Raw genomic sequence first — 6,374 nt, 5'->3', positions numbered from 1 at the left:
CTCTCTCTCTCTCTCTACCTCTACCTCTCTCTCTCTCTCTCTACCTCTCTCTCTCTCTCTCTACCTCTCTCTCTCTCTCTGTGGGCTACTTTTCACTACCTCCCATTCCTTACCTCTCTCTATCTCTCTAACAAATGCTATCTTTGTTGCTCCTCAAAGTTTCATTTATATTGAAAATCAATCATGATTCAATTTTCCTTACTTTCTCCAATCTCACACCATCGGTCACATCGCGGTATTTTCGAAATTTCCGGAAAATCCGCGATATATGTATATATGGGTTATGAAAAAAATCCGCGAAGTGGTGAATCCGCAATGGTCGAACCGCGAAGTAGCGAGGGCTCACTGTATATATATATATATATATATATATATATATATATATATATATATATATATGATTTATTGTTGATTTGTTCTCATCTATTTATTTCCTTTCCTCACTGGGCTATATATATATATATATATATATATATATATATATATAGAGAGAGAGAGAGAGAGAGAGAGAGAGAGAGAGAGAGAGAGAGAGAGAGAGAGAGAGATTAATTCAGTGTTGACAGTACGTAAGTGTACTTAAATTGCATCTAAATAATAAAAACATCGGTATCTAATAAAAACAATGCATTATTAATTCAGAGATGACAGTACGTAAGTTTACTTAAATTCCATTAAATAACAAAGATACCGGTATCTAATAAAAACAATGCACTTCACACCTCCTATAAAAACACTGAATTACAGAAAATGAAACTCATTCAAGCACGAAATCAGAGTACCCAAAACTTAAATTAACCAATAACTGATAAAGGTAAATCAAGGGTTGTCTTAGATGCTATGCCATCCTGACGTAGGTTTAGTTGGGTTAAGATATACAGTACCCATGTATAATTTAAAGGACTAAATAAGCTTAGTCTGAAGAACCCCAGAGGGTGTCCAGATTTGGGAGGGTTAGATAATGATACATCCCTGATACTGACCTTGCCACAGCTTTCCTTGGTGATTGTTACCGATTGTACACATGAGCCATAAACCTAGCAGGCTGCTAAGGGTAAATAGATATGCAATATTGTGGGTTATGCATTCTTCATCATTTATGTTTTTGCAGTTCACTTGTTTTAGCTCTTCTTTCCTCTAAAACTCACACAGTTGTTTGCAGAACACAGAATATCAAATATAGCAAAATGGAACAAGCCAAAAATATGGAAAACCCTCTAAATGTAGAGCAAATCTTGATCTAGAATTAAAGAAAAAAAGATGGGGAAACGTTCGTTTTTTAAGCAATCTATATTATATAACACATGATGCAAAACTGTGCAGTCCTTCATCTGAAGTTAAGTGTATGCATGGTCAAGATAGGTCATGTCTCATGAGGCAGCTTGTTTACATCTAAGGTTGTACATAGATAATAATAGTACTGTATTATCAACCCATAGCATTCTTATCATTTCATATTCTGCGACCTACAAGGTATCCACACAGTAACCACAGATGATTTCAAGCTGAGAGTTAACTCATGACATATCTTAAATCTTGTGACAAAATTTTAAGTTTAGATGTGATTTCGTCATTCTACAATATATATAATAAGTTCTGTTCCAGAAAATAGGGATGAATCTATTAGATATCTGCAGAACATAAAGTTAGTGTAGCACTTCGGTTTACGAGTGACTCTGAATGTGCTCAAATCGGCATACCTGCATGTGACTCTGAATAAGAGAAAATTGGAACATGAGCATAAAAATTCTAATCAGTTTACAAGCACAAATTCCCTTCGCTATGCGAATTTTTGTAGACAAGTACAATAGAGACTTACAGTGCTTATACTATGCTCATTGATTTTACCTCATTTTCATGCAATTTCAAAGGAAAGGCAAGGAGTCATTTTTGGATAGGCTCCTTGTTAAAATTGAATCCAAGTGTAAAAATAAAGATAAACAAGTGCTCATAAAGCATAAATTAGGTGATTCACTTAGTGGTAGTGAAAATTTTTTAAAAGAGATAATTGATAATTTACCAGAAGTTCTCATGGAGGGAAATTCTCCCTTCAAGAAGTAACCCCCTCTTCTTCTTCCTCCTACTCTCTCGTCTCCCTAATGCCAGCAACGATTCTCTTCAAAGGTAAATTGCGAGTTAATTTACCAATATTCATTTTTTCATTGTAAGTTATTGATTTGTAATCATTTGTGATGCTAAGAGTTATAATTTTTCATATAAATTACATTAAAGGTCCAATAAAAATTAGTGTATATGTAGAAGTGTATAACTCATCGAGTTTTGGTTAATGAGCATATTGCTTGGTGAGCTTGCCCCAGTGCAAATTAAACTAGTAAACTGGGGTACTACTGTACTGTATTACAATATTTCAGTGGCCTGTGTAGATTTTGAAAACCAAGAGCAGTGAATTTCACAAAGGAAGGCAAATCTCTTGTATAAAATAACCATATGAATTTACTTTTGTTGCAATAGATTTTCACCTTAAAAAAAAATACTGAAGGGCCAACACCTTCCACAAGTAAATGTAATTGATTAAAAGTATCAAACTTCAACAATTAGAGGTAAATTAAGGTGAAAATGCTGACTTCATGTACAGTACTTTTAAGGATAGATTTATGAATTACATGTTTGGTTAAATGGGACTTGAGGTGGAGGGGCAAGGTACTGTACTGTGGGTTCAGAGGCTAAGGCCTTGACCAAGTAAAATGCATTACCTAGGTAAGGTTAGGTTAAGTTAGTTGTTTAACTTGCATTGAGTATAAATTCTATCTTATCATAAGGAACCAGGAGTTAGGTCAAAATTTCAAACACCAAAACTCTGCCTACATATGTTACAGTAAATTCATGTAATCAATTATTGTTGGGATATACAGAATTGTCAGCTAATCTGGAGGTATCGGGTAGCTATGGACTGGGACATGACTGGGGCTGGGGATGGTCACGAGGTTCAAAAGTGAAACCCTTGACTAAGTAAAGATGCATTTATGGAGCCTTTGTATATCAGCGGCCAGTTCCTCACGCTTTCATTAAAATTGGACATCAACTAACCTAAACTTACCCCCCTGACCTAACCTACAAGCCGTGTCCTTACATAACCTAACAGTGGGGCTAACCTCCCCCCCCTGCGACCCCTCTTACACTGCCGTATTCTAAGTTAGACATAATAATACATACAGGTGGCCGCTATCATACATACACCCCGCATTTATTAAGCTACACTGGGTTCAGACTGAGTATGGCATACTCTTCTCCTTGTTCTTCCCCACTGTTATCCCTACATTAAGGGGTCAATTATCTGATGCGCCTTCTCCAATGCCTTCGATCAAAGGCATCCCCTTCCACCAAACCTCTTCTCTCCATGTTATCCTTCACCTTATCTCACCATCTAATTCTCTGCTACTCACCGGTATTCTGCATGATCTCCGAAGAATGCTTTCCCAATAATGTTCCAAGTAATTGTTCCATACATCAACTTTATAAACAGCCCCAGGCCAGTAGAAACGGGAATCTGAAAATAAAACCATAACATTTATAACAATAATCTTGGTAAATAATGCATAAACCAAGATATATGACACACAATAAATATGTGGTTTCCACTTAATAACAAATAAATGTCCAGAATAACCAAAGATATTTTACTATAAAGGATTCTGCCCTAAAGCTAATTACTACGGTAGGCTACAACATGATCCATATGTTTTGAAGACTTTCCAGTTTAACATTGTTTATCCAAAATATCCAAGTCATCACAGTTCAAGACCCAATTTAGAGAAAACAGCTTAGTTTAGACTGAACAGATTAACGTACATGTGGTACAGTGAAGCACACAATTGAAAAATTAACGAAATGTCTCTCTGTCGTTCCATCTACAATAATTATTCTAACTCCAAAGAACAAAAGGTAATCATCAAATTACTCTATCAGTATAAATTGTTAAATGATATTTGCGTATTACCTTAGCATTCAGTAAAACTAAGTCACTTGACTCAGTCTTTAAGATGTTGAGGTTTGTTTACATTTTTTGACAACTAAACAGGTTCAAGTTCAAGTTTAGGTTCTGGGGTGAGGCATAGCCTTTGCAACGGCGCCTCCAATGTTTATCTTCTTATACTGTTTTGTCTTCATCCACATCAGGTTTAATACTTCTTTTTTCCTTTTCTATATTTGTCTTACTAAATAGAAATAATCCTCGTATGGTTGTTGTAGGTCAATTACTTTATTACTTTCTTTTCTATATTCCTGGCAAAACAACAAAATATGTATCAAATCTACCTACTCATTTTCACAAAAATTACAGTTTACATTCCCCCTATTGTGTCTATTTACAATATTTAGTTTTAACGTATTAGTTCTTGCTCTAAAAAATATCACAAGCAAATGTACTGTCACAAAGTAACCCTTCTTTAATTTCTTTCTTTCACGTTCTATATATTTCCAAGTTCACTTTACTTTCTATTTCTTCTTTCCACTTTTCAGTATCCAATTAATCATAACACATTAAAGACACGCAAAACAGCTGGTTCTTTAACATTTCATTCATTTTCTAATTTTGTTTGTTTGTTACACGGATAACTATGATTCAGCAAGCTTATATATAGATTTCATTGGTTTAAATCATTGGAATGTGCATTAGTCTAATCTTATCCGACTTTACAATTTAAAAAGCTGTAGTAATAATGACTAAAGTATATATGAAACATAATTTCTAAGTTTTCCGTAATAATTCATTAATAAAATGAATGAATTGTTATATGTTGAAAAATCCCAGTGGGTCATTTACCCATAAAGCTGCATCTCTGACAGTTATATACATTTCCATGATTTTGGAAATTAACATCAGTCACTCTCACTGAGGGGGAATTTTTTTCCTACTTATTTAGTGGAGGCTGCTCATCAAAACATCATGGATAATTGTTAATTATTGCATAATTAATCTTACTGTTAAGATTATTAATTCCCGAGATTTTATGTCAGTTCAGGCGGAACATTGTAACAACTGTTACCGAAAACATTTTAAACTGAATATAAAACAAAAATGCTCTTGAAATTGTAATGTATAAGTCATTTTATTCTGTGGAGCTACTTTTAAAAAAAAATCCTAAGGAAGCGAGGGGATTTTTGATAACAAAAAATTCCTCTGGATTCAAGATTCAAAATTTTAACAACCAGTAGATTCTCATTCAAGATATCAATTAAGTAACTATCCAATTTAGGAATATAAAACTATTTATTGCAATGAGGCTATAATATTTATGTAAAAATAAAGACGTTATTCATATATGTAGCAACCTATGTCATCGAAATTGCCTAGTAATGACATAGCGTAGGGTTTTAAATTAAAATATTCTCCACTTTAAGATATATGCATTTGAAATGTTCATTGTCAATTTACTTGTTCATAGCTTGATAATGCAATTCAATTATTACTGTACTTGTAACCATGTAGAATGCTAATATATTACATACTAGTTTTCTTATTCAGCCATTCATCTTGATCTCTAGATATACAATATTAATTTTCAGACTCATGGTCAATCCCCCACCCCCTTGGCATTAAGAAGAGCTCCTACTCTCAATGTGGCTTTGAATTTATGGACTTCCAAGTTGAAAGCACATAGATTTGCCAATTCAATTGTAAAAGTAAACTCTTTCTATCCACTTACACAGAAGCAAGTCATACGAATATAGACCTACCTACCTTCAGTTTTTATTAATTATACTTTTATTAAAAGCTCTCTTCCACGCCAGTATTCAATACATTATCATCATATATTTGGGTGACCGATACATATATCATAATTGGTAATTAAATGAGAAAATAACCCCAGCTCTTAAGCTGAAAAATGAAAATATTTTTTATTTTACTAAGATCAATTTTCTGAAGGCAAGTAGATTTGGATATTAAATATCTAAATCTTTTATGTATGGGCTAAGACTTCAATACTCTCTTGTTCCAGGTTTGGCGTATAAGTGAGATAAAAATTAGCTGCCTTAGTCTCATAAATGTTTGAAGTGTTCAAACTAATGAGTATATTGGTAGGTGATGGGAGGCGGGAGAAGTAGGCTACTTGGAAGGTTTGCAATATAGGTGTGAGAGAGGTCTTTAAATGGAAGGGCCTTGATATATACGGGAAACGAGAGTCTGAGCAAAATAGGTAAGAATAGCACAGAGCTTATATAGGGAAATTTGACCATTGGTTAGCTAATCAGCCTCCTGCGTAAGTGCACTAACGTTGCTGACCCCCCCCCCCACTTTTTTTTTTAATTGGAATTAGTAGTTAAAGGAAGACCGAGGACAGTGCCTGATACCCTTTTCTCTCTAAAATTACTGGGCCTACGAATGATATTATCGAAATCATTATTATAACTGGAAA

The 6,374-nt window shown here is 34.1% G+C and overlaps 1 protein-coding gene across 1 annotated transcript in view; it reads right to left on the bottom strand.

The window, feature by feature from the left end:
* LOC137640259 (uncharacterized) overlaps positions 1-4,034 on the bottom strand; it is a 33,231-nt gene extending 29,197 nt beyond the window's left edge. Inside the window, exons 1-2 of the mRNA XM_068372850.1 lie at positions 3,956-4,034; positions 3,402-3,505 (exon numbers count right to left, since the gene is read on the bottom strand). The gene's annotated coding sequence lies outside the window, so the exon portion shown is untranslated. The remainder of the gene's footprint in view (positions 1-3,401; positions 3,506-3,955) is intronic.
* Positions 4,035-6,374: the final 2,340 nt, after the last annotated feature.

The sequence above is a fragment of the Palaemon carinicauda genome, chromosome 4 (genome assembly GCF_036898095.1).
Source record: "Palaemon carinicauda isolate YSFRI2023 chromosome 4, ASM3689809v2, whole genome shotgun sequence".
NCBI classification, from domain to species: Eukaryota; Metazoa; Arthropoda; class Malacostraca; order Decapoda; family Palaemonidae; genus Palaemon; species Palaemon carinicauda.
The sequence above is the reverse complement of the archived record's forward strand: the minus strand, read 5'-3'. Positions and strand labels throughout refer to the sequence as shown.